We start from the raw sequence: 26,792 nt of genomic DNA on the forward strand, positions 1-26,792 counted from the left end.
TGTAGTTCTTGTAGTTCTTGTGCTTCCTTATTAGCATGATTTACGTGCGTTGGCTGCCCTCGGTTCTCAGTGATGTTCACATGATTCCAATCTTCGCTGAGAGGGTGCTTGTGGTTTAGCATGTTTGGTGTGTTTTTGGTGCTTCTGAGACGGCAGCGGCACTGATCCGCGTCAGCGTCCGTGTCAGTGACAAAGTCTTCGATCTGCTTCTTTCTCGCCAACTTCCGCTCAGTTTGGGTCAAAGACCGTGTAGGCTTCATATGCGGCTCCATTGCTCCTCCACTCACCGCTCCTTCGCTCTGGATAGGGTATTTGAGTCCTCCCCCACACACAGTAGACACAGGAGAAAGACTGTGGAGACTACTGCAGACTACTCAAACTCGCCTCACAACTCCGCTCACCACTTCGCTCTGGGTAGGGTATTTGAATCCTCCCCCACACACAGTAGACACAGGAGAAAGACTGTGGAGACTACTGCAGACTACTCCAACTTGCCTCACAACTCCGCTCACTGCTTCGCCCTGGGTAGGGTATTTGAGTCCTTCCCCACACACAGTAGACACAGGAGAAAGACTGTGGAGACTACTGCAGACTACTCCAACTCGCCTCACAACTCCGCTCACTGCTTTGCTCTGGGTAGGGTGTTTGAGTTCTCCCCCACACACAGTAGACATGGGAGAAAGACTGTGGAGACTACTGCAGACTACTCCAACTCGCCTCACAACTCCGATTTTGTTTTTGAATTTAACATTTCAATGTTATGTATTTATTAATAATTTAAGATTTTAATATTTTATATGATAATTGTTTCTTTTTTTTACATTTTGGGTTTTGTTTCAAGCATTCTCTCTTTTGAAAGCAAATATTTTTCCTTTTGGTATTTTTGAGTTGTGATATTTGGAGTTGTATATGTTTGGAGTTCGATCTGAATTTAAGGAGTAACAGTTCAGCTTTTGAATGTCACTGAGTATCTCACTTTGTTATAATTGCATTTTATTTTACATTTTCTGTTCCAGCATAATAGTCTTAACTTTCCTCTTTCATTTTTGCACTATGTCACTGTTGTGTCTTTATGAAGCAGCTTTGAGTTCTTTCGAGCTTGCTTTCTTGTGAGATATCTGCTTCCCCCTGCATCTAGTCTACTTTTTGTCTGCTTTCCGAAGGACTTGGAGGACAACGAGACATGGACTCATCTGCACACGCTATGCTCCAACCGGGTGTTCTTGCTCCTCATGGGTCCCCAAAGCCAATCCGTAATGTCTTCAATAAGCCGCTTAATCACGCTTGCTCTGCTTCTCCCTCCTGCATTAACGGACTAGCAAGAGAACTCTTTCCTCCAGACCTGCCATTTGGTGGCCCACAAACTTAAACAAACTACTGGGTCTGTGCCCATATGCCTCCCCATCAGGGCGCAGAGTTCCTGCTCCAAGCCGTACCTGCCAGCATCTCTGAACTATTCCTCTGCCATTCCGGGAAGCTCAGCGCACACCTGGAAAAAGCAGTTCCAACTGTATGGTACAAGGACACCATCCCTGTGTGCTTCAAGTGGGAAAGAGAAGAAAGGGCAGAAGATGTGGGCACCACCAGATGCCAGCCCACAGTGCTCCGTTTGCACGAGCGCCTCTGGCTATGCAGCAAACTGGACGTCCTCTCCCTATCCTCTCCCTTTGAGACTGCCTACTACCTTACATTGCCTGCCAGGTATGGAAGATACCCTTGCCTGAGTGCCAGCCAACAGACTCCTGGTTGGCACGTTGAGAACTCTTCTAGATCTGGTCACCAAAGAAAGACATCATGGCAAGAGCCGAAATGCCTGTGACCTACAACAAGCCCATGACCTAAAGAACACCTACACTCCTCTGATGGGTGCACAGCTGTATGGCACCACATTAATTCCCCAGATGGGTGTCATGAGAGTAGGTTTGGTTAAATATCAGTTGCAAGCAATTGTGGAAGTGGTGGCAAATGAAACTGCTGTCTCAGTGTAAACATTGACTGCCGAGCAGAGGGAGTTGATAAAGCGGCAATGGCCCAAAATGTCGCCCTCATAATTGCGATGGCCAACATTCCCAACTTTTTTTTTTTAACACCCCCTTTACACTACATATATATGTGGGGGGGTATGGGATATTATAGTAATATGGAGGAGCTGTGTGGGGTCTCTGCCCCCGCATGTCTATGTGGTGCAAAGGGGGTTTAATTAAAAAGAAAGAAAAAAGAAAAAGTCAGCATTTGCGTCCGTTGGAATTATGTGTGATCATAGTGATCACATAGATCCGATAAAGCTGCCTCTCAAAAACCACAAGATGATATTGGCTTCCCATGGCGAAGTGGATTCACTGATTGGGTTAGAGCAGTGTGTATGTGTTGCAGACTCCACTGATGTAAATGTTCACCATGCCGCTTACACCACTCCCTTGTGGCCACCCCCAACGATACAGCCAAAGACTTTCTGAATGGAATAAAAGACTGGTTCAGCGCCTTCTGGGAAAAACTGCTGTTATATAGCCTGTATGCTGTTGGGGGATTGATTGCAATAATTGTCATCTGCAAACTACTCTGGTGCCTCATATGAAACTGTTGTCAAACCCCTGTACCCTACATGACCATGGCTCATATCCCACTCACATCCTGGAATCCATGCTCAAACCAATAACTTTCTGGATTGAGGAGTGATGCTGGTCACCAGCCCAGTGGATGTGGCCTCTTTCGTGACCAGATGGGCGCTGTAGAAATTACAGTTTCTATGTCCCTTTTCATTTGCAATGTGGTACATTCCTTTTAATTTCCCCACTGTATTAAATGTATTGCACAACTTCATTTCTCAAAGTATTGGGTGACATTTATTTTTCCCAAATGTTTTTTTTCCTCTGTGTCCCCTGCACTGTGTAGGGGCTGTGGGGTTGTGGACCCAAGCAAGGATCCCTCCAAGAAGTAGTTCTACCTGTTGCTCAGCTGCAGCCTGGAACCCCTTTCAACTCTTCCTCCCACTTGCTCCACCTTATCATTTCTATCTCCCCTTTGTCTTGGCATGAAGCCACTCTTAACCCTGCGAGTTTCATTTGTTGTGTCCATCATGGGTAGAGGGTTCTGGAATGCCACCTTTCCCACACTCTGTAATTATCCTGCCCTATGCCAAGTCATCAAGCTAACCGCTGGCCTCTTGCACCCTTTCTTGGAACCTCTTCCATTCCCCAGTCCAATATGTAACCTCCCCTTTGGGCCCAACTGCGCTACACTCTATAATTTAATCTCCCCTGACCCTACAATTAACCGCCCCTCTGGGCTCAACTCCCCTGACTTGGGAATCACACAGATCCTAGCAACAGCCAAACAAACACTTGCCTGGAAGGGGGTGGAGCGACAAAGCGTGCCCTGGCAACAGCCAAACACTTGCCTGGGTGAGAGGCCAGCCCTGGAGTGGGTAGGAGCAACAGCCTTATATATCTATCTTGTTCAGCTGACGCTCGGAGACCATAGGAAGCTATTTTCAGGTGGGATTACCCTGTGACTGTCTGGATGACTGGTGGATATTTCTACCACATGTGCATAGCTATTCTCGTTTAGAACATGGAATCATAATTCTATGCCCAATATGTTTTGAAAAAGGCTCTTTGTGGAGCCGAAACGCGTGTAAACTTCAGGGCACCATAATATTCATTTCAACTTCGGTTACAAAATACAACAGTTCTTGCAACAAGATCTAATTTGTGTGGCACAGTTATTGTGTGGGATAAAAATTCTTCTTGCAACCAACCAAGAAGGTAGGGGTTTTGGTTCCACCCAAATCTCCCACACTAACGTGACACGTCCCTATGGAAATTATATAAGGGCGCAGACGTAAGAAGTTGTACCCCAGAGTGACCCCAAAAATCATAAACACCTTATATAAAATAAGCCTGTGGTGAAAGAACTGGGGGACTCTCTCTTTTCTTGGTTGCTGGCGGTGGTGTGCTGAAGGGGGCAGCAGAGCTCAGGAGGCCCATTCTGGCCGTTACCCTTATCTTCCCTCTCCATCCTTCCCCTCCATTCCTCCTCAACCGGCTCTATATTTCCAGCAGTAGGGTTCCTGGCCAATATCTGCCTCCCCCCTGTGTCTCTGTGCCTGTCCCCCTCTCCCTGTTGACTGTGTCTGTCTCCCTTTGTCTCTGTCTCTCTGTGTCTCTGTCTCCCTGTGTCTCTCTCTCCCTGTGTCTCTTTCTCTCCCTGTGTGTCTCTCTCTGTGCCCCTCTGCGCCTGCCTCTCTCTTTTCTCCCTCACCATCTCTACTGGCACCCGTCTCCAACTCCCTCTCAAACCGCCTCTTTCTCCCTTGGGACCCTGCCCTCCCTGCATTCAAGGGTACTCGCCAGTCCCCTGGGTTCCATGCCAGTGGGTGTCCCAAGCTAGTATGCCTGCCATCAATGCCCCGCCTTCTGCCCGCAGACAAGTGCAGGCAATCACCTGTGTCCAGTGTGTATAATGTATCCTGCTGGCAATGAGTTGCCTCCTCTTCCTCTAATAAATATATTCCTGATTTCTGCAAAGACTTTGGTGCCTTCATTGCATTCCCACTTTTCAGTGTAGCCTGCCTGTTATTACCAGAGGGGGGACCCAGTCCATCTCCGTACACAGCACACACCTCACAGGGTCTGTGGACTCTCTGGTCCAAAACTGTGGCTCTGACTGGGGTCACCCACAGGGGCACTCCCATTTTAGCCTGCTGCCCACTTCCACAACTGCCCCAGTATTTATATGACTAAGCACCTAACACCTACAAATTCCATACCAATGTAGCTCTCTAGCTAAGGATGGCTTTGTGAAAAAACAGCAACATTGTGGGGGGCCTGCAAGGGGGCGTGGCAACAGGAGAATACATTTTCCTATCCATGAGGGCTATTTTAAGCACCTCACTTTTAGCGCTGACAGTCAGGTGCTGTTGATGACATCATGGGTCCGCCCCCTCAACTGGAGGGGTGGACCCACCCTTCGTTTTGCTGCAGGTCCACCCCATCTCAGACCGAAAGTGCCCGTCCCTAAAGGGAAATTCGTCCTCTATAATTTGATCCTCTCAGAATCCTCATTTTTCTAGATGAGGTTTTGCTCGTGCGGATGGCGGTTTCCTCTCACAGGGCACAGCCAGCTACCATTCAGACGTTCATGAGCCATGGTGTGTCATTACCTCAGTGTTATCAAAGGTTATATGGTAGAACAACACAATTTTTTAATTACAGGTAAAAACAACTTTTTTTCACCTTTAAATATAGGGAGCGATATAGGGAGCGGACCCCCTGAATCTCCACTCAACTACGCCCACCCCACTTTCCATATACCTAACCCAAAATGCTCCCATCTCCATCGACCAGTTCACATAAACAAAGTGGTACAAAAATGCGGTAAAAAAGATTTGTTGTTTTACCAGCGACCAGCGTGGTGACAGGCTGAGTATCTAATCAAATGCTTCCAGAATCGTTGAGCGACTTCTTAACAGGATGTCCTGCCCTCCCAGGTCTGCCTCTTTGGGAAGTCTCTGCTGTCCTGAAATCTCTTCTGGGTGAACGCTCCTCTGACTCTTGATTTTCAGTGACGCGTTTCTTCTGGCCATAACCTCTGTCAGAAGAGTTAGTGAACTTGCTTCTGTGCTATGTTCAGAACCATACCTAAACTTCTCAGAAGGGGGCCTCATTCTTAACTCTCACCCAGTTACCACCCAAAATTGCCCATGACGTTTGTTTTGGCATAGTACCTTGTTTTCTACCTCCTCCTTCATCTCTTGGACATCAGGGGTGGTTAGGATATACCTAGTTCCAGCTGCCTCTTTTTGATCTGGCAAAACTCCTCAACTGTACCTGGGGCTCTAGCCATAATTGTGTGAAATGCTCCACTACCTGATCAGGTGAGTTGGAGGAGTCTATTACAATGGTCTACGAATTGAACCAGATTCCTCCGTCTCCTGTCAATCAGAGTAAATCCATCAGGATTGGGGTGGAGGAAGTGGCCTTTTTATGTGAAGAGTTGAACATGGTGTCTGAATGAAATGTGCCATCCTACAACCTTACACCATAAATTGCATGTCGTGGAGATGGCAACATAACATAACATCCTGCACGGCTGTGCTTTGTGCTGCTACTCTGTTATTGTTTTTCCCTCACGCATTCCTTTGTCATATCGTGCTGCAAATGTCCCTCTTGGATGTAATCCATCAACCTCCTGCAGTGAGAGTCACAGGGGTAGCTTTTACCATTCTTTTCAATCTCATAATTCCTCATGGTCCTTATGATAAATCGTCAAAAATGTGTTTATATCCTGGAAGGCCATGCTTACTCATTATGAGGCCCTCTAGATGTTATGGACTTCAACTCCCATCAGCCCTTGCCAGAGGAGTAGGTGATAAGGTATCATTGGAGCTACAGTCCAAAACATCAGGAGGACTACATAATGCATAGCCATCACAGGCAGATCTCCAACCATCCCACCATCCCTTGTTCCTTTCTGAATGATGTTTGGATGGTTGGAGATCTACCTGCCTTTCCTTACTTCTGCGCCATTTTTCTCCCCAGCCTTCACCTGGATTCTTTCCCTACTTTAGTTGCTCTCCCACTGTATTTTGTGCCTTAGCACGGTATGAATTATTTGCTCTGGTTGAATTGTTTTGCCTGGTTTGATTGTTGAGCCATTGTATGTTGTTACTTGGTATATTTTGTTTTCCCCAACAATAACAATCCTTTTCTTCACACACAAACCCACTATACACATACCCACTAGGCCACCGGTACACAGCGTTTTAAAATTGCTCCCTACAGACATCGAACAACAGAACTCTACACCTCTACAACCAGCTTTCTTCCCATACTCGCAGCAATTCACCCAAGGCTGGCATCTGGACACAGATGCCTCTATGCCCTTAGCACAGACCACCTATAAATAGCCCCAGGTACTTCCAAACTGTACACATGAACACAAAAGCACTATGTTCCATGTTTCCTCCCTCCCCACTTATCTAACCCTCCCAAGCCCCTTCCAGATCTGCCAGGGCACTGTGCAAATGGCAGCGGGGAACAGTAGCTGTCCCAGCATTATAACTTCATTCCCATTCCCACCGACCTACCTACCTCAATGGCTTATTAAAGATGCGGTTCTTTGCCAGCCACAGTGTTTACTGTATGATTGGGTGTACAGTGTTCATTACGAGTTGGTCGCTGGGATGTTCATCGCCCACTCGGGCGAAGTTACAGGTGGCAATTAGGCCTGAGAGTGCGGCTAGATAGTTTGCCACACTTTAACCCTTACACAGCTTGCAGGAGAAGAATTGCTACCGCTCCAAGACTATAGTGGTCTTATTCCCAAAGGGCTCCTCGAGTTTTGCCACAGCTTCTTCATGCTTCTTCATAAAGGAACTCAAACCACTTCCACCCTCCTCAGTGATGACTGCCATTTTGAGCAGACTGACTTTGTTAGGTTAAACTCTTGGCCTATCCATTCCATGCTCCTTTGTCTCCGTGGCAGTTAGATGGACAGGAAGGCAAAGGTCTTTGCTCCAGGCCCATCCCTCGTTCTCCACTGTCCGGTTGGCCCGGCTGAAGGGGCAAATGTTTGAACGTTTGTCCGAAGGTGACTGCTTCACAGGGGTTAGTCTCCTACCAAACTCCCCGAGTCGATGAGTAGCTGTCCCATTGGCTTCCAACGTTTGTTACTTGCCAGGCGAATGTCTTCCCTTTATAAATACCGCCCTTATTTGCACACATGCGCAAAGGGAAAAATGGCACCTGGATGTGATCATTCAGATGCCCTTTGTAAATTGGGATGAAACTTTTTTGGGAAAGTTTTCTAGTTGCACAATTTGCAGGTTTTTAGGTTTCTTCGTAGGCCCGGCTCGAGCAGGGGGACCAAGGGGGCAGGCCACCCCCTGGACCCCCCCTAGAAAAGAGGCCATGCCAGTGGTGTTAAACACCACTGGTACCCAAGGTAGTAGGGTTCTGGGGGGTGGATTTCACTCTAAACATGCAGCGCGCAACCTCAGAGACATCATTCTGAGAGGCTGAACTGCAGGAGGCCCGGACAGGATTTGTTTGCTTACCCTAGACAATGATTTATGCCCCATAACCATGAAATGACCAGGGAGATGGAGGGCCATTCACACCTATAAGTGAGGTAGCACACTTATTCAAGCTGGTGACCTACTGCTATGTTCTCAAATCTAAAATCACAATTTTGGTTTCTGTAATTCAAAGTACATTTCTCTTTTGTGGGAAGATAGCATCTTTTCACATCATGCTTATTAAAATGGTTAATCATATCAAGCAAAAAATGATAGGTGATGTTGCCTGAACCAAGATTTCAGCAGAAGGTGCATCATCTGACTGGGAGCCCTTACAAATGACATATTCTGCTGCATTAACTACTTAAGTATAAGTGAAAAGATAAGGGTGGTAGTAACAAAAATGTAATTCAGGAGGGGTGATTGCAGTAAAATCAAATACTACCGTTGCTCTACACAACATTCCATGCCATAATTCTGTAGTTTGTCTGTGCCATTACAGAAGGGGACAAGCCATTAGCAAATGACCCTTGGTGCTGCCACCAAAAGGTGCAGTTCATTCTCAATTGCTTGGCCATGTCCCCTCTGCACTGGAACACAAGCAACCACATGCATGTTTAGGCCTTGTGGTCTAGCAGTTTGGATTAGTGACATTGCCAAGTCTGATTTGAAAACAATGGTATGGATGGCTGGCCAGAGCAATGCAAGTGGTTATGATTGATTTAGAGACATTTGCCTATTAGGGGCAAGCCAGAACACAGATAGGAACGAGATAAAATGTGAGGAGAAACACACATCCCCTGGGTGAGTTTGGTCATTTACCCACCCAATGACTAGCCAGGCCTATGTTAATGCCTGTGGCATTACCACCAACTGCCTGCCCCTCGCCACCAAAATGTAACCTTTCTGGAACTCTTTGAGCAAGCTCCTTCACAAAGCAACACAAAATGTGTTGCTGTATAGCGCCGTCCAGTGTTATAGCTAAGAATTCCTTGGAGTGTTTAATTACTTGATTGCCTCTGTAAATGAGCTCCTGGTGTAATAAAGATCACTTAATGTGTGTCTTCAGCCAGTTGATTTTATAAGCAATATCTTTGTCAATGCCTCTGTTCTTTGCACAGAAGTCATATCTAAAATAAGCAATCGCAAAGCGAACGGTTTTGGTATGTGTGTAGGTATTAGACAGACATTTGCCAGGCAATGAAATCATGCCCAGGTATTCGCACAGTTTTCCAGCTAATGACCAGGTGGTACTTGTGATGATTCACAGGTTCTCACACTTCTCTCCAGAGGGTAGCCCTTCCCTATTAGGCTAGGGAGGTGAGGCTGCTATCGAATAGTCCCGTAGAGGTGGTAAAAAGTGGGAGGACCTCATGTGGAGAGACTCCCCTCATGGGGATGAGGACTCCCATCCCGTAAAAGACCTCCCTCGACCCTTCTTCCCTGCAGCCATGGCCCTATCAACTCTTTCTTCCTCCCAACCTTAAGCTACTAATGTGTTTTATTGTGAAGACTTGCATATCTAAAACCAGACAAGACTGACATGAGGAAGAGCTAACGAAGCACTCAGAACAACAGTAGAAGAAATTACCAAAGAGCCGTGATGAGGTGGCCTCTGGGAGGCATGAAGGTAACTTCAAAGGCATTGACGACAAACATTTGACGCTACACTGGGGCAGGCCCAACAATATAAAGTAAAGACCAAGGAAGGACTAAGTGTGTTCGGGAGCAGGAAGAGCAGTGAGGAAAGCTGGTGTCTGTCCTGCAGCGTCTGGGAAATTCAAATGTATGCTGCCCGAAGCGCCGAGAGACAGCTTGTCTCCGAAGAAGAAGTTGAAAGGAATTACGCGAGCTGGAGCAAACCCGACTCGCTGCTGAAGCAGGAACAATCCAGCAGTGGTGTGGCCTCTTCGACGTGGACTGCGTGGTCCATTAAACACATTGAGACCGCCGCAGTAACAGTGCCGCAGAGCCTCACAGACCAAACAGGAGGAAAGCAGCGCGCTGAACACGTGCTGAACCGACAGTGACCTGAGACCCTGGGAAGAACTGGTTGCACTCCACAGTCAAGATGCAGGTAACGGGAGTTGTGAGAAAGCTGGGTGGGGTGCAGGTAGCCCGAAGAGTAAGTATTCCACAGGAGTTATCTCCCTCATTACAGTAGTGATACCCAAATAACCTAGAGTTAAGTATTCTTCGGGAGTGATCTCCCTCATCAGAGTAGTGATACCCAAAGAACCAAGAGTCAAGTATTCCTCTGGAGTGTTCTCCTTCATCACAGTAGTGATACCGAAAGAACCAAGAGTCAAGTATTCCTCTGGATTGATCTCCTTTGTCACAGTGATGACATAAGAAGGCATACATCTCAAGAGTGCCTTTGGCAGAGAACTCCCACTCCCTCGCCACAGTGGCCAACTCAACACATGTGAAAGGTACCATAATGATCAAGGGACTTATCTCCCAAATAGTCCAGATATAAAACGTGCTGACAAAGTGCCAGCACCAAGAAGAGTTGATAACCTCTTTACTTTGTTAATCAATTCTTGGGAGTAAGTAAATAGACTTCTAAAGACTTGTACAAAGAACTATAAAGGAACAGTCTCCGAGGTTCTTCCAGATAGACCAAGAAAAGGGAGTCATTCTCCTGGTCCAGGTGTATTTGGTAAATCAGACCTTGATAAAAAGAGACTGCAGTTAAGTCAACCTAAGTTAATTGAACCCTTTTCTTCTTGGCTTATTTGTTAGTGTCGGGGCTAGTAGTTGGTTTGGACAGAGGATGATTTATTGGTTTCTTTTGACTTCCATCCTGACGAGCACCCAAGTTATTTTGTGTTGAGGTAGGGAAAACCCCTCTTGAAATTGCGAAAGACAAGTTCTTTTCTTTATTTGAATAAAAGTCTATAGCCAAAATGATACCACCTTGTCTGTCTCCTTACTCCATCATGCTACATACCCTTATGGCATTGCCTGGCAAATGCCTATCCATGCCTAATCAAACCCCAAAGCTGTTGGCTTCACCAATGCATGTTGGATTCAGTTTGTCTCCCTAAGTGAACATGCATTTGCCCAGATGTGGGTGCCTTGCTTGCTACGCCTAGGAAATCAAGCTGCACCTCACTGAGGTGGTGCAACAAGGCCCTGCCTGAAAATGATAAGGCTGGGATGGCAAGTATGGACCGATTTCAGATGTTCTCATGATTACTTTCCAGTGGGGGTCTAGCCTAAATAGAATGTATGTTTGTCTGTGTAGAAGCCTAGTCTACTCTGTCGGAATGTTTCATGATTCAAACTGACTTGAGTTTGCATTCAAACAGAATACATCATGTGTATTGTGGGTCTTGTTTGGTAAACAGATGTACATCATGGGTGCTGGGTGTTTAAGTAGTGCCGGAAATGAAACATGAACACCTGTAAAATAAAATGAGAGAAGAGCGTTTCTCATAATGTTGCTGGAAAAGTGTAAAAGGTGTACATCTTTTAAAACTAAAAAACAGTATTTAAATATTTCTTAAAGGGTGCAATCAGAGGTGGATTTAACATTTGGACAAGGAACAAATACCCATGCCTCCCTGCTTTGCCTTTCTCCCCTCAAATGCAAACAGCCAAGGCTGCACAGGCCCTCCCAGTGAGGTGTTCTTTTTTTAACATTGTCTCAGAGGCAGATTATTTACAACCGAAAGTGATCAGAGATGACCAAAAGGTAACAGCCAGTGACCATTGATGTGGCACTTTTTTCTTTAAATTATATATGGTTTTAAGAAGCTATTTAAGGGTGATTGTTGGGTGATTAGAAACTAAGGGAATACAGAAAAAGCTGTGTGAAACAATGACCTTGTCATGCTTTTAATTTCACTATGTGTCTGTATGAGGTGTTTTGTAAGTTCTCATTACTTTTTAGGCTGGAGCTTGTAGGCTTCCATTCAGGATAGGGAAAATAAAACTAGAATCATAGGGGGTAATTTTCCAAGTCCAGCGGAGTGGAAGAAATGGTGCTCAATGCATTTATCACCACTTTTCATGAGCTGCAAGATTTTGTATGATCTGGGAGGTGAATCTGGAGAGCAATTAGCAAGGTTCCCCTACCAAACCTGATTGGCTTTCCACCAGCATATATTTATATGTTGGCGGAAAACCAATGGATTCCTATGCGGTCTGCCTGACATATACAACTAGCAAAAGCATGCAGATTCCAAAGGAATTCATTGTGGATTACTCCCAAAATCGTTAATTGTGGAATTGATTTACACTTTTCCCGACATATAGTGGAAAAGAAGTGGAAAAGTGAAGAGCAAAGGCGATTTTCACCTCTGTTTTACTCAGTACTTGATGGAAACATTAACATTAATGAATGGTCCCTTTTAAAAAATGGTGGAAACAGGAGTGGTCCCTTCCTGTGCAATTTAGGATTCTAAATAAAATGCCCCCTTACTCTTTTCATCAACACATTTCTACAATGATGAATACATTGTCAGGTTGATTTATCATGTGATTTGTGTATTTTTAAAGTAATATATACCAAATGGAGTACTATAATAGGCATTCAAAACCAAACTTCAATACACGTGTGTACCAACTTGAGCTTGGAAGATGTGTGGTCAAGAATCTACATTTCAGGCTAGGCTCAAATGATCCTGTACAAATTATTTAATTTTACTATGCCTTGCCTGCTAAAATTAGCTGCCCCTAGAAGTGATTCTATTCGCATTATAAGCTATTCCAAAAAGTCTCACTCAAGGTTTAATAGATGGGCAGCACAGGCATTAGGACCCACCACGAACGCACATCAACATCTTTCTTTGAAAATATCAGGCCACATTTATTGAACACAATTGTGTTATTCAATAACAAATCAAAGTAAACACATTAAACAAAACGTTATCATGGACAATTGCACATTATAAACAGTATGTAAATAGTATGTACCAGACAATTAGGTACAGGGGCATGGCAGGTGAGCAAGGCCCTCTCCTCCCTGCCACACCCCACCAGGAGCAATATCAAGAGGCTGGAAACCCCTCAACCTGGACCGTCTGCCTCCTGATGAAGTTCTCCTAGCCCTAGCATTCGATCCTACATGCTACTACTCCCTCGCACCCTCAACTTAATTAAAATGTGCTGCAAAAATACAGCAAAATATAAAATGTTATGTTTAAAATGTAATTTTGTAAGAAACTAAGGGCCTCATCACGAGTTTGCCGGTAACCCTTAAATCCAGCGGTAGCGCTATTACCGCCGGATTTAAGCGTCCGCCAAATCAGGGCTTCGGCGGATTTCTCCCCAGCTCTGAGCTGGGGGAAATCCACCGAAAATTCGTGCTCATACCGCCGGCGGGAAATCCGCCGACGGTATGAGCGTGAAAATTCCCCATTGAGCCGAATGGGGAATGGGGCATTCCCGAATGGGCTCAGTGGGGAATGGGGACTTCCATACCGCCAAACCCGTGATCCGGCGCTAATAGCGCTGGGGAGTTTGGCGGTAGGGCAGATAGCGCCAGCGCTATTAGCGCCGGCGTTACTGCCCAACTCGTGATGAGGCCCTAAATCTCCCATTCCTTGCTTCAGTATTCTGGAGGAGGAGGCTCTATCTTTCACAAGGAGATGGAGGGCTCACAAGCACCTACTCTTGGGCCTGCTGGGAATAGCCACAGTGTTCAAAAAGGCATTGTTGAGTGAACACCATCTGAGATGTTACAAAGACTGGAGGCCTCACTGCTTAGCATTCTGAGAGGAGGCTGCATCCCCCTGGTGTTTGCCCAGCCAGACCAAAAAAGGCATGCTGGGGGCTGGTGGGAGTAGGCAGGAGTGGAGGTAAATGGGAATGGTGGTTAGAAGAGCTCAAGGCAGGTGACTTGGGGGTGAAAGGTGAGGGAGGATCGGATGTAATAGAAAGGGGAGAGCAGATGTGAAGGGAAGATAGGTAGATGGATGTTGCAACACTTTTTTCCTTGCTGCTCTTTTTGCTCTGTACTGTTTTTATAGAGGGGTGCAAATGTATTTTTACAGATTTGGGAAGACATGTTTTGCTAGATCACGGATCTGTGAAATCTGGATCAACGCCAGCAATTTATTTAGCCTACTCCTAGACCCACACCCAATGGAATTTGGGCCCCCACTAGTCACAAACCTGGCCCACCCAGTTGAAAATTCCTGGAGCCGGGCCTGTTTCTTTGTGCTTTCAGCACAGGACTAGAAGCACCAAAATACAATGTGATGGTAGGGAAAAAGCCAAGACTGGCAGAGCATCTCATACTAGGCAAGTGGCAATTTGAAATAGCACTCTCCTGGCTTATACATGTGTGATAACATCACCTCCTCTTAGTAAATGTTTCATAAATCATAGATACATCTTATTTTCATCCATGATATGACAACAAGTTCCAGCCCCACAATAGAAAATATATTTCGTAAATGTACCAGTGGTTTTTAGTTTAAGAAGTGGTTTTGCGTTGTAACTATATGTCTGTTTTGGTATACCACATGTCACTAAGACAAGCACAGAACCTTGCAGTGATGATATATTGTATACACAGGTGTCTGCTGGAGCGAACAATGGTGGGCTCAGCAAGTGGGCATTTCTCTATAAGGTGTAAATGCCCCCTCCCCCACGGACCCATCATGTCATTATTCAGGGCTCTGGTTGGCATGGCTGGAGGTGGGCCTGCCCCTCATCCCCCTCACCTTCCAGTGATACTGGTTTTTATAATGTATATAATGGAACCTGCTGGGCCTGTTCTAATACAGTATGGGCCTTTTTGTAATTGCCTTACATTTCTCGGGAAAGGGTCACCCTCCAGTCAGTGGTGCCCAAACCCCCAGTAAACCTGTGAAGATCTCACCATCGAACACTCGCCCCCGCGTCCCTCAAAGCTCCCCGTGCTGCTGGCTGAGTCTCGGCCTTCGGCAGCGCCACGTCGGTCGTGGGCGAGGCGCAGTGTCAGGGTCGACATCCTTGGCGCCCCGCGGGGGCTTGTCCAGGAGTCGGCAGCAGACGCACACCAGGCGGCTATGGCCTACTTCTGGCGGGTTGCCTCGGTGACCAGTGATGTGCGCTCGTGGTCCAGCCTTTCCCTGAGGTGCGTGATGAGGAGAGTGGCGCGGAGAGGAGTGGACGGGGAGGCGCGTCGCGTGGTCTGGAGCAGCCGTGAGGCGACCGAGCGAGCGCGAGCGGCTCGGTTCATCGGTTCGGGCATGTTCAGAGGTGCAATATGCGCGCTGGCCTTGGATTTCCTTCCCTTCCTGACCAGCAGCCATCGTGCCTGACACCTTTCACTGCGACGGAGGAGACGTTTCCAGCCTCTGCGCATTAATGGAGCTCTGAAGTTGTTACAGGTTTGTGCATTTCATGTGACTTTGCGGCCCTTTGGCTGGGCTTGCTTTTTATATTGAGGTGTTGCCGGCCTTTGCTTTTCGACGGCGTTTGGTGTTGCGCAGACCTCTCGTCGGGTTATAGTGCGCGTCTAGGGGCCCTGCCTTTGAATACACGGGTAAGCGCTTTGAAGCCTTTGCTGTTCAATTTGTTTGGGCCCATTTTCAGTTCGGCGTTTGACTGGCAATGGGGTTTGGGGGGTTGGTGCGCTTACGTGCTTGACACTTTTTCTTTCAAGTGGTGTTTGGACTTATTTGCAGATTTCGTTTTTCCACCAGTCTTTCGAGATATTAAGAATGTTTGCTTTTTATTTCGATGAAGTGTAGAGCGGAGCTACAAGAAAGAAATAGTACATTTGAAGAAATACTACATCTAAGGAGTCACTAAGGCGATAATTAAGGAAGATTACGTTTGGAACAGACAGCAGCCAAGCCATATAGTTTTTTTATTTTTAACACTATTCATTGGCATTTTAGTAAACAAAACAGAAAGTTACGTACCTCAAAGTAGGTCACGTCCAGATGGGCGGGGTTCAGCCCGCTCACAGAAGCAACACATCTCCAACTATTGGTCCCCTCGCCTTGCTCATCTGCTAACTCCCTCCTGACAGTGTTCATAGGGTATCTTTTTGTCCCTCCTTGTCTACAGACCGTTGGCCAGCCGCCACTGTTCAGCTGCAGGGCTCAGGTCCCCTGCCAAATAGTGAAGGCCAACACTCTCTAGCATCAGGGGCCATACCCTTGCACTCCAGGGGCGAGGATTACATCTGTTGTTCAATGTATGTTCTATAAAGAATTAAAATAAAAGTCATAGGTGCCCCTCTGCGAGAACTACCACGGCTAAATGACCGGTTCTTTGTGAAGGTACCCACTTGAGAGTCCGCAGCCACACTTAAGCTCACTGTACCTTTCACAGAAGGGAAATATCAGTCTTTGTCCCGCCCACATGGGCAGTCCAGCACTGAAATCCTATGGCAATTCTCTTCTGAACAAGAGTACCAACAGCAACCCCAGACACGTGTTTCTGCCGTGTTGGGCCTCATCAGTGAGGTGTAGCTGTGCCTCTCTGAGCACAGTGAGCAAGGGGTCCACACCTGAATGACCCTTGAAAACGTAGGGTGACTAAACCTAAGTCCCTTGTTTGTCTGTTCTATAAAGCTCAACATTATCTTCCTCTTGTTCCAAACGCTCTCCTCTTCCCCTGCGTGTTACCCCCATGCCATGTCAACATTTGGTCAGATTTTCTGCCGTTTCACTTAATTATGGCCGTAGACCTACTGGGGATATGCATTAGATGGGGGGAACATCACCTGCACCAGTGCGTCCAAGGCAGTCAGATCCATGCCCCCTTCATTTGACCCACAGTACGCTGCCCTATGCCAAACAGCAAATTCAGCCAGAGCCCATCTCCCTAAGTCTACCCGCCAAGCTTCAATTCTGGGTCCCTCAGGCGACCTCCAAGCCAAAGCGATCCTCCTCTTAGCTAATATGCAAAGAAGGTCCTTCATGCGGGTGAGGTGTCTCATGTGCTTCCCACTCCTGGGATATAGACCCAACAGGGAGGCTTCGGTCGGTCAGGCCTGCATCACTATCCCCCCACTAGTAGCACTGGTCGTCACCCCTTGCCAATACTTGCCAATGACTGGGCAGGACCACAATATATGAAAAATGTCAGCGACTTCATGCTCACAACTGATGCGGTTCATGACTCCCGCTTCCTTAAATTTCTAAATCCTATGGGGTTTGTGGGGGCAGGTAGGCCATGTGCAGTACATACAGCCGAATAAGCTTAAATCTAGCATTCCTCGATAGCTGGCTAGTTTACACCAATGCACAAAACCATTCCACATCTGTGAACATTCTGCCTACATCTGCCGCCCACCTCTCGTGCACCTTAAGCGTTGATGCGCTACATGCAGATAGTAGCACTTCATACAGTCTGGTGACTGTGTTTCCAACCTCAGCTGTATCATACAGAGACTCTAAAACCTGATCCCCCTCTGTGCTCCCCGGGAAGTCTTCCCACCTGCCCTGAATGTTCCTAACCAAAGTCTGGTGCATCAGAATCCGTCCCCGTGTATGCCAGTGTTCCCCATTAATGTTTCAAAATCCACCAGTTTCCGGTTCGCCTGTAAATCTCCTAATGTGACTATTCCGTGATTCTCCCAGTTCCTGCTAATCTGCAACGCAGAGTCCCGCTCTCTCCCTGCAAGAGACACCAGCGGAATGTTTGGGCAGTATGGATCCCTGACACCCACCAACCTACATACCCTGCGGCATAGTGTCCTACCCAGTTGCAGGAGCCAGAGCTCCGGCGTGACACCAAGATCTGTCACCCAAAGGACTTCTTTCAGGAAGTACCACCCAATCGCGTGCTGCAGGAGCCCTGAGTGCAGTGTAGCTTCATCCGCCAGCCAGTTCGTCACAGACTGCAGCTGGCCTGCCAGGTAATACAGTTCAAAGTTAGGCAGTCGTATTCCGCCCTGTTCGTAATCTCCCTGCAAGACATCCAGCGCAATCCTGTACCTGCCATTTCCCTACAAGAGTGTTCGCACTTGTGAATCCAACTCTACAAAGAACCTCCTGGGAATGTCATCGGGAATATTGAGGAAGTGATATAGTAGTACCACCGTTTTGAGCAGGGCAGCTCTGCCCATCACCGACAGGGGCAGTCGTTGCCAGAAGGACATTGATCAGAGGACGCCATCCAGGACCCTCTGCGTATTGTGTTTGTGGGAAGCGGCCACTTCGTGCATAGCATGAAATACTGAAAGGACTCCATATACCATCTCAGCCCCAAGTCAGGTAAAACGTCTTGGCTCAGCCCAACCAGGTCTGTGAGTGGGAACAAGCAAGACTTTTTCCTGCTTATTTGTATACCCAAAAGCTTCCCAGATCGATCTATTATGTCAAAAATGTGCGGTAGATTCTCAACCGGCGAATGCACATAAACCAGCATGTCATCTGCATACATCGAGACTAGATGTTAAACTCCGTCCACCATTATCCCCACCTCCCTGTAGTCTTTTCACAGAAATGCCACCAGCGGCTCCAAGGCCAGAATAAATGGCATCAGCGACAGTGGGAAGCCCTGTTTAGTACCCCTGCGCAGCTCCCACTCTCCTGATATTTGTCTTCCCGTCCGCACTCTGGCCCCAGGTTGTGTGCATTACAGCTCAACTCATCCGCAGAACCCCTTCCGTATTCCGAATTGCTTTAGAGTTGCGCACAGCCAGTCACATCTAACAGAATCAAAGCATCAATTGTGTCTATGGTAGCTACTGCGCAATCTATCCCGAGGTCCTTGGCGCCATGCATCACATGATGGAGTCGTCTTAGTCTCCAAGCAGCGCTCCTGTTTGGTACGTACCCTGTCTGATCGGAATGTACCAGCTCGTCAATTACCCCCTTTAATCTGTTTGCTAATAAGGCAGTGAGAATCTTATAGTCCTGGTTAATCATATAAAGAGGCATATAGGAGCTGCAATCCGAAGAAGGCTTGGGAGACAGGCCGATGCGTGGGAGACTTGGGAGATGCATGGGAGACGGGCAGACTTCTGGGGAAGTCTGCCCGTCTCCCATGCCTTCTTGTAGGTTTCAAGGAGCTTTGGCACGAGTGTTACTGCATAGGTTTTGTAGAACTCTCCAGGTAAGCCATCCAGCCCAGGAATCTTACATGTAGGCAGTGACTGCATGACCAACAGGATCTCCGCTACTATGAGTGGGGCGTCCAGCATGTCCACTCCCATCCCATATAGCTAGGGCAACCCAATCACAGCCAAGGCCTCCACAATCTCTCTCTCATTTCCTTCTGGTTCCTCAGAATACATTGTCTCGTAATACTTGGAGAACACTTTGTTTATCTCACTTTGAGTTTTCATAACGTCGCCCTCTGCATTCTGTGCGGCACAAATCATTTCCTTGAGTTCCTCTCTGCGCCTCAACCACGCCAGCAATTTGCCAGGCTTATCCCCCTCCACATGTATCCTCTGGGTGTACTTGACGTAGTCAAATTTGCCAAGTCGTTCCCATTCTTTAATGAATTTTTGCCGCAAGGATTAGAGGTGCTCCATAGTTTCTCCCAGTGATTCCCATTTTCCTTCAAGCAGCTCAATGTCCAGCCTCCTATCTTTCGAGGGCCTCTAGCATTTACCTCCTGTGCCCCCCATCTTGCCGATTGCTGCTCCCCTCATGACCGTCTTAAAGGTGTCCCACAGAGTGTTGCTCTCTATGATGCTGCCTGTGTTTGTTTCAAAATATTCCTCTATTATCTCTTCAGAGTAGTCCTTGAAGACCCCATTTTGCAGGGCCTCAACTCGGAGGTGCCAAGTTGGAATCGGTGGCCTAGCAAAGGACCGCCGCCTGGTGGCAACCAGCGGGGCGTGATCAAAAAGGATCATAGCCCTCTATACGATCCCCGCAAACTCCCCAGTCGTGTCTTGCACTGTGAAAATTTGGTCAAGGCGAGGGTAGACCCCAGATGGTGGCACATAGTGCGAGTATCCTCTCTCGTCCCCATGATATCCCCTCCATTCAGTCAGAGATTTCATAGTGTGGCGCCAAGGGCTCTCCCTGGAGGGCCTCTGATATTTGTCATCTGCCATGGCCACTAAGGGGTTCAGCGTGCGATTGAGGTCCCCACCCAAATCCATATAGCATTCGGAATGCAGCGACCCTGGAGTAAAGGGAGTTAAAGAATGTTGCAGCATTGCTATTAGGAGCATATGGGTTGAAAATACACACCTCCCTTTTTTCAATGAACCGTGCATCAATACCATCCTGCCCTCATCAAAATGCTTAAACTCTAGCAGTTGGAAGGGAACCGTTGGTGCAAACCATGTCAGGATCCCTCTTGCATACCTTGAGAAAGGGGAACCATACACCCCCCCCCTTTTCTTGACGATCACATTCTGTCGGTTTGCAGTAAGGTGTGTATCTTGCAGTAAAGCGATGTGTATCTCCTCTCTTTTCAAATAGGCCTGTACTCTAAGTCTCATGACAAAACTATTGACCCCTCTGACATTCTACGTGAATATGTTTAGATCACTAGCCACCCTGTCTCTCTTACCAGGCCTCTTCTGTTCCCAGCGACCGCCCACTGTCTCCAATGTGGCCCCCCGGTCGCCTTACCTAACACACAAACAAGTAAAATAGTCCCACCTTGCCAAAGGTGGTGAAAACCAAGCAACCATGGAGGATACCCTTCCCAGTCCTCCCCCAACCAGTAATCAACAGACGCATAGCATAATTTGCACTCAGACCCGCTGTCTTTCCCGCTCCCATCCCACCCCACTTGGGAAGCGCACAGCAGTGTGATGCCTTAAAGCTGGCATCTTAAACTAAATGTCTGTTGGGGTGTCCTGGCAGCCTGCATGTGCAGGCTCCTGCACTCAGAGATCAGGTTTCTCAATCTCCAAATGTCCGTCTTCCGCATATAGCTTTCTGTCTGTTGCCGTAGGTTACCATGGAGTAAATGCTCTGTTGTCTCCTCGCTACCACCGGTCACAGGACATTGTTTCTCCTTTCAGGGAGCTGCGCAATCCCTTGAGCATCCATCCAAGAGTGCACTGCTTTAGTGTCTTCGGAGAAACTAGACTTTCCATTGTCTATCACCTTGAGTTTTGCCAGGTAGATTGGCATGGACCTTACGTTTGCCCTTCGCAGGCGTTCCTTTGTGGGGCCAAACATAGCCCTCTGCTTCTGCACCAGCATCGTGTAGTCTGGATAAATAGCGAGCTTTGCTGATGCGTGTGCAATACTTCCCCTTTCTCTAGAAAAGTCTAAGATCTTCTGTCTGTCTTCATAGCTCATAATCCTTGCTATCGTGGGGCTCCCAGGGGTGGTCTCTGAGCCAACGATTTTTGCGCCCTTTCTACCATAAACCCCTGAGTTAACATTGCCAGCCCCAATTCCTGTAGGAGTAGGTTTTCAGCGTAAGTGATCGGGTCGCTTCCTTCCTCACGTTCAGGTAGCCCTAGGATCCTAATTGAATTTCTCCTAGCTCTCCCTTCTGGGTCCTCTATCAGTGCTCTAGGGTGCGCACCCTGGCGTCTAGCTCGGACATCTGCGCCCGAGTGGCAGCCATATTGGACATATATTCTCGCACCTGCATTTCCACAGTTGCTATCTGATCTGGGTCCGTACATCCTGCCTCAGCAGCCCTACTTCCACGATGACAGCGTCCACCTTTTGTTCCAGACATGTCTTTAACCATGCAATGGGTGCAAGGATGTGGTTCTCCTCTCGTGACTCTGCAGGGCAGCTGCGCCCCCCTCAGCAACCAATGGCGGCCTCATCTCATTCTCTGCATCTCTCTTGATAAAAGCCTCCATATGTGTCTGTTTAGCCTTACCACAATTATGTTGTTTGTCCGGCATATGTGCGGGACAGCCACCCCTTGGGCAGGCAGTCTACTAGTCCTTTGCTGTGGTGACACATCTCAGGGGCATGCTCAGTTGTGTGGTGTGTATAGGGCCGGCCTCCTTCGGATCCCGGCACTATCACCCTCCGGGCTTTGGAATGTCCTTGTGCTCTGACCGAAGAAAGGGGCTAGTCTCGCTGCTGATAGTCCCGGCGGCGAGTTCTACTATATTTGAAGCTGTAGTCAGGGTCCCATCGCAGGCACCGCCACCGCCGATACTCTGCTCCACTTTTCACGAGAAGTAGGTGAGCCCTCAGGTCCACCACGATGGGGCCTCTGGATGTCTGTTCCTGTTCTGGGTGCTTAGGTGGCAGGGTCAGGGGGACAACCCCCAACAAGATGTTGTGTTTCTCAGCTCATGCATAAGTGAGCCCAGCCCATCTCCGAGCACTAGCTCTGCGGGCACCCAATTTTGTCCTCCGACTCTCCAGCCCCTGAGATGCTGCAGTGTCCTTAATGTCGGCTTCCTAAATGGCAGTAGTTGCCAGTTAGCGACTCGCCCGGGCACATCCTCGCTGCCTCTGCAGCCCCTCCGGTCGCCAGCCCAGACTCGTCAGTGTCCTCCTGCTAGCAGGCAGCTCCGGCACTGCCCAACGGTAGGCACTGCCTGCACCCACCTCATCTGCAGGGCTCTGCAGCGCTGACTCCATTCCTCAGGCCCAGCCGCACCCCGCCGCGTAGCGTCTGCTTCTTTTCCGAGGCCAACCTGTTGGTGCCTACCCCTCTGTGACCCAGGGGGCCCCAGACCCGCACTCTGTGTGCAGCAATCTTCACTCGGGCACTGCAGTATATTACTCTCTCTCCTACTATCTCTTGCGGAGTCTCCTCTGCGTCTTGTCCACCGTGGTTCTCTAAGAACGTGCTCTGCCGGCCCCCATCTTACTCCCTGCACACCGCTAGTGCTCGTGGCTTTGCCAGACTCTTTACAGAGCACACTGGACCTGCGGCCGCCATTTGGAGACCGGGTCTTCCGCGCCTCTGAGCCGGCTCTCATCCTCTATAGCCTTACGTCCCCCATTTCACCATCACAGTTCAGCTCCTTATGTGCTCGACCCTGTTTTGCTGCAATTTTGGGGCAATATAAGCAGTTATAACAGCGTTACTACTATCATTGTTAGGATCACGTGGGAGCACTCGGAACAAGCAGCCTCACTGCATGGCTGCCAGCCAGGGGTGTTGCTAGGTCTGGAAAAGATCCAGGGTTATGCTAATTTTGGGACAGTCGAGACTGGGGGCTAGCTAGCCTTTTTGGTTGTAACCCCTGAGCTTCCGGGGCTACAACCAAAAGACCTGGGGCTATAGCCCCCACAGCCCCCCCTAGCAACGCCTCTGCTGCCAGCCACGCCCGTCCCCCCATCCCCCAGCCAAGTCACACAGTCAGTGGCTAGAGTCCAACGACAGTGGCTTCCCGCCTTCACCAGGTTACCAACTCGGCCATTAGACACATGCTCCTTTAAGTCTGGCCTTCAGCGTCGTTCCGTTTTCTCCAAAAGTCGGGTTTAAGGAGTTCAAGAATGTACATGCACGACAAACGCTGTTCCTCCCGGTTATTGTTTTCCACATTTTTGTTGCCAGGTCACAGGTGGTCTGCGATTTGGAGGTGCAGAAGGTTCTGGTTGGAATGTAATGTAGGGCCAGTGCCCCTAGTAACGTTCGCTTGTATCCCAGAATGCTTAGTGCATCGTGCATGTAACCCCCAAATACATCTGGGGGTCAGCAACAGCCCCATTTTTGTGTTTAAAACGAATTTGTCAGCACTGTACACCTTTAATATAAAATAAAGACACATACACCCGGGTAATTGTAAAACATTTTATTGTGCAATGGAAACGTCCAATGGTGAAATGTCTACAATGGGACATTTTCCGTGTAAATGGGTGTTTTACAGTGTGTCTGTCGTCAGTGAGTGCTTTCTGTATACATTACCGTAAATATTGTAAACACTTAAAACACTGGCCACCATTTCAAGAAACTTAAGCTGATTGGCAATTTGTCCCCATATGGCTGGCCTTGTTGTGTCCCAGCAGGCGGACATTGGACCCTTCCTTTAGAAGAATGCAGAGGTTTCCCTGTCACCCCTCTGTTGGCAGCCTGACTGGTGCAGTCTGGAAGCCCATCACATCTTCTGGGAGAGATGCAGGGATCATAAAAGAGAGAGGGCACAGGCTGAAGAAGCCTCTGCCTGTCCTTCACTAGGTCTCCCGTAGGTTCCACTTCCCCACTTATCTCCCACCGCCTCATGAAGATTCTGGGATGCCACCCTGGCGCCCAAGTCAAAGAACCAGAAATCGGGGAGCAGAAATGAGAAAAAGATAGAAAAGAGGGGTGGTTCTCTGAGCAGCAGGGCCATCTTAAGCACTTCTGGGGCCCTGGGCACGGACATCTTTGGGGCCCCCTTCCACCAAACCAAAGGAATTAAGTGATCAAGAATATCTTCCACCACCCCCCGCCGCAATCACAACCTATAGGTTGATCTGCTGCCTCACAGCATTAAAAATAAGCATGTTTACTTCCTTTAAGTCCCCTTACCCTCTTCATACTTGCACTAATCAGAATTATAAACAAGTACCATTCGAAGGCGAACATTATCAGTCTACGAAGAGGTTACTTCTGTTCTAGCATAGATTCAGGAGACTTTTTATCAATAGAATCCAGGAAGGTGTGCAGCCTGCAGGACTGTATGTAAAAGCTACATGTAATCCAGAATAGACCGAAAACTCACATTTGCTGCCTCACAGAATGCAAAAGTGCTCAAGCATGGATAGAGGAGACCAATTGGAAAGAAGGAGAAATCTACACACACCATAGCATGGATAGTGGATGCAGATTAGAAGCTACCAGTAAGGTGTCAGTATGCAGACAGACTGAGATTATAAATGGGACATGGTTTTCAAATAGTGCTGCCTTTAGAGATCAAAAGAATATGGTGCTTGTGGTGTGCAATATATCAATGCTCACTATTATAGTGGAAGCAACACTATGACCAGTGAAACCACGAGTGAGGCTGTTTTGAAGATCATACCCTGAGAAGGAAATCACTCTGAAGGGCTGGCAATTTTGAAAGGTTTAGGGACTGGCAATTTCAAGATGCTAGGCAATACAAGATTAAATTAGATGCCCAGCATTACACACACTGATTAAGGGGTGAATCTTGGATGTGTGCCAACTCTGCAAATTATGAATTTGAACTCTTTCATTACCAGTTTCTACCATTAACTAAATAATCTAATTTTATAAAACTGACTTGGAAAGTACACCAATCACATTACCAAACATGACCATTTTAAAAAAATAAATATTATAGAAAGGTGTAACACAGAATGATTCTAGCTTCATTCTCTGCATCACCCAGAGACATATATAAATACCAGTATACCAATCAGTGTAATTTAACAGATTTAATCTGGGTTGGTTTTTTGTATTTTAAGGCTTTACATAGTTCCAAAACACTGGAATTGTCATTTATAAACGTGCAGAAAAACCTTTGACTTTTAGAAAAATGCAAAGTGTTTTTTTTTTTGTCGAACGAGTAGACTTTAAATATCCTTGCCATAGTCCTGCACAATCTGGTCCGCTCCCTTCCGTCTCCCACCCCTTCCACTCAAATGGCCTACATAAGAAGAAAGATCAAGTAAAGGGCTAAATCATGCCACCAGCATGCAAGGAGGCAAACTTCACAGAAGACAGTACAGTAATGTACGAGATATTAGATGATTTGACCAGGATCACTGTATTGTCTGCTGGCAAAGCCAGGATACAAGCATGAATGCTTTGGTTCCAAATGTGGATACTTATTAATCTCCTGGACTAACAGTTTATGCTCATCATTGGAGGTGATTGCCTGGGTTTTACAACACCCCATCTGAACAAACCAATTTCTAGACCTTCACCATAAGGATCACATGTTCGTTTTTATAGCAACCCCTATCTGGTGCAGGTACATTGCTGATAATAGCACCTGTTGTGCTGCAAGACAAAGTACATACGCATGCAGGTTGATAACCTTCAGACATAGGAAAGGCTCAGCCAGCCTTACAGGAATGTACTATTCTAATCTTGCATAGGAACACATATCTCTGCAATGAGTGCTTAACACACTGAGCTAACTTCTGAACCATTGTGGCACTCAATTTACCAATATGTATTTCAAATATGGCTATTGCACATGATCAACATAATTCCCACAGGAAGGAAAGAATACTACAGGAGTTGTGCTGCAAGGAACCCACCAACTATATATACTACAGTGAACAAAGAAAGCATTACATGATGAATTGATTGAGACAGAATGTACTTGACAAAACAGATAGGCAATAGGTTTAGAGCCTCGATGCCATGCCATACAATATCCTGATGTGTGATATTTAAGTCTAGTTAACAAAGGAATCTTACTTCTTTAGATCAGGCAGTCTTGTGGGGCCCACTCCAAGGTGGGGACCCTGGGCAAGTGCCCCTTTTGCCCTCCCATAAAAACATCTCTGCTGAGCAATGCTCTGTCCCCAAGGCAGCCCTGCTTTGTGCTTTATGACTGATGTAAGGAGAGGTCTGTATAAAAAAACAACAGGTTTTTTACTTTCTAAGATGGAGAAGGCGCATTACTTCACGCACTGAATCATTCAAATGGCGTATTATTATAGGCTGTGCCATCCAAAAAGGAATCAGTGATTTGAAGCCATTTGAACAGAGGAGCCCCTCCTCCATCTGATGGGAAATGTGATTCAAGCATTTTCTCAAATTGGTTCACTTTACTCTCTCTTTTTGTATCTAAAGATGGATTTCCATGTCATCAACATACAATTGAAATCCAAGCTGGTATTTTTCAAATGGCTGGTCTGAGGGACAATTATACCTATTGAAGAAGAGAGGGATAAGGCAGAGCCCTGGGGAACACTATAGAAAACCTTACAGATGCAGGTTTAAGAGGATCCCATCTTTAGCTTTTCATTGACTGTGTTTCGGGAGGCATAGGACCCCCAGGGGAAATGGGGTA

At 47.3% G+C, this 26,792-nt stretch overlaps 1 protein-coding gene across 3 annotated transcripts in view; it reads left to right on the forward strand.

Annotated features, from left to right (window-relative positions):
• The window catches only part of RDH5 (retinol dehydrogenase 5), a 274,923-nt gene that overhangs the window by 126,452 nt on the left and 121,679 nt on the right, over nucleotides 1-26,792 (forward strand). The window contains exon 1 of one of the 3 annotated variants that reach the window (XM_069653729.1): nucleotides 15,161-15,345. The exons of the other annotated variants lie outside the window; for them this stretch is intronic. The gene's annotated coding sequence lies outside the window, so the exon portion shown is untranslated. Of the gene's footprint in view, nucleotides 1-15,160; nucleotides 15,346-26,792 lie in introns of those variants that run through there. 3 annotated transcript variants of the gene reach the window in all.

This window comes from Ambystoma mexicanum, chromosome 3q (genome assembly GCF_040938575.1).
Source record: "Ambystoma mexicanum isolate Mex_15411 chromosome 3q, UKY_AmexF1_1, whole genome shotgun sequence".
NCBI classification, from domain to species: Eukaryota; Metazoa; Chordata; class Amphibia; order Caudata; family Ambystomatidae; genus Ambystoma; species Ambystoma mexicanum.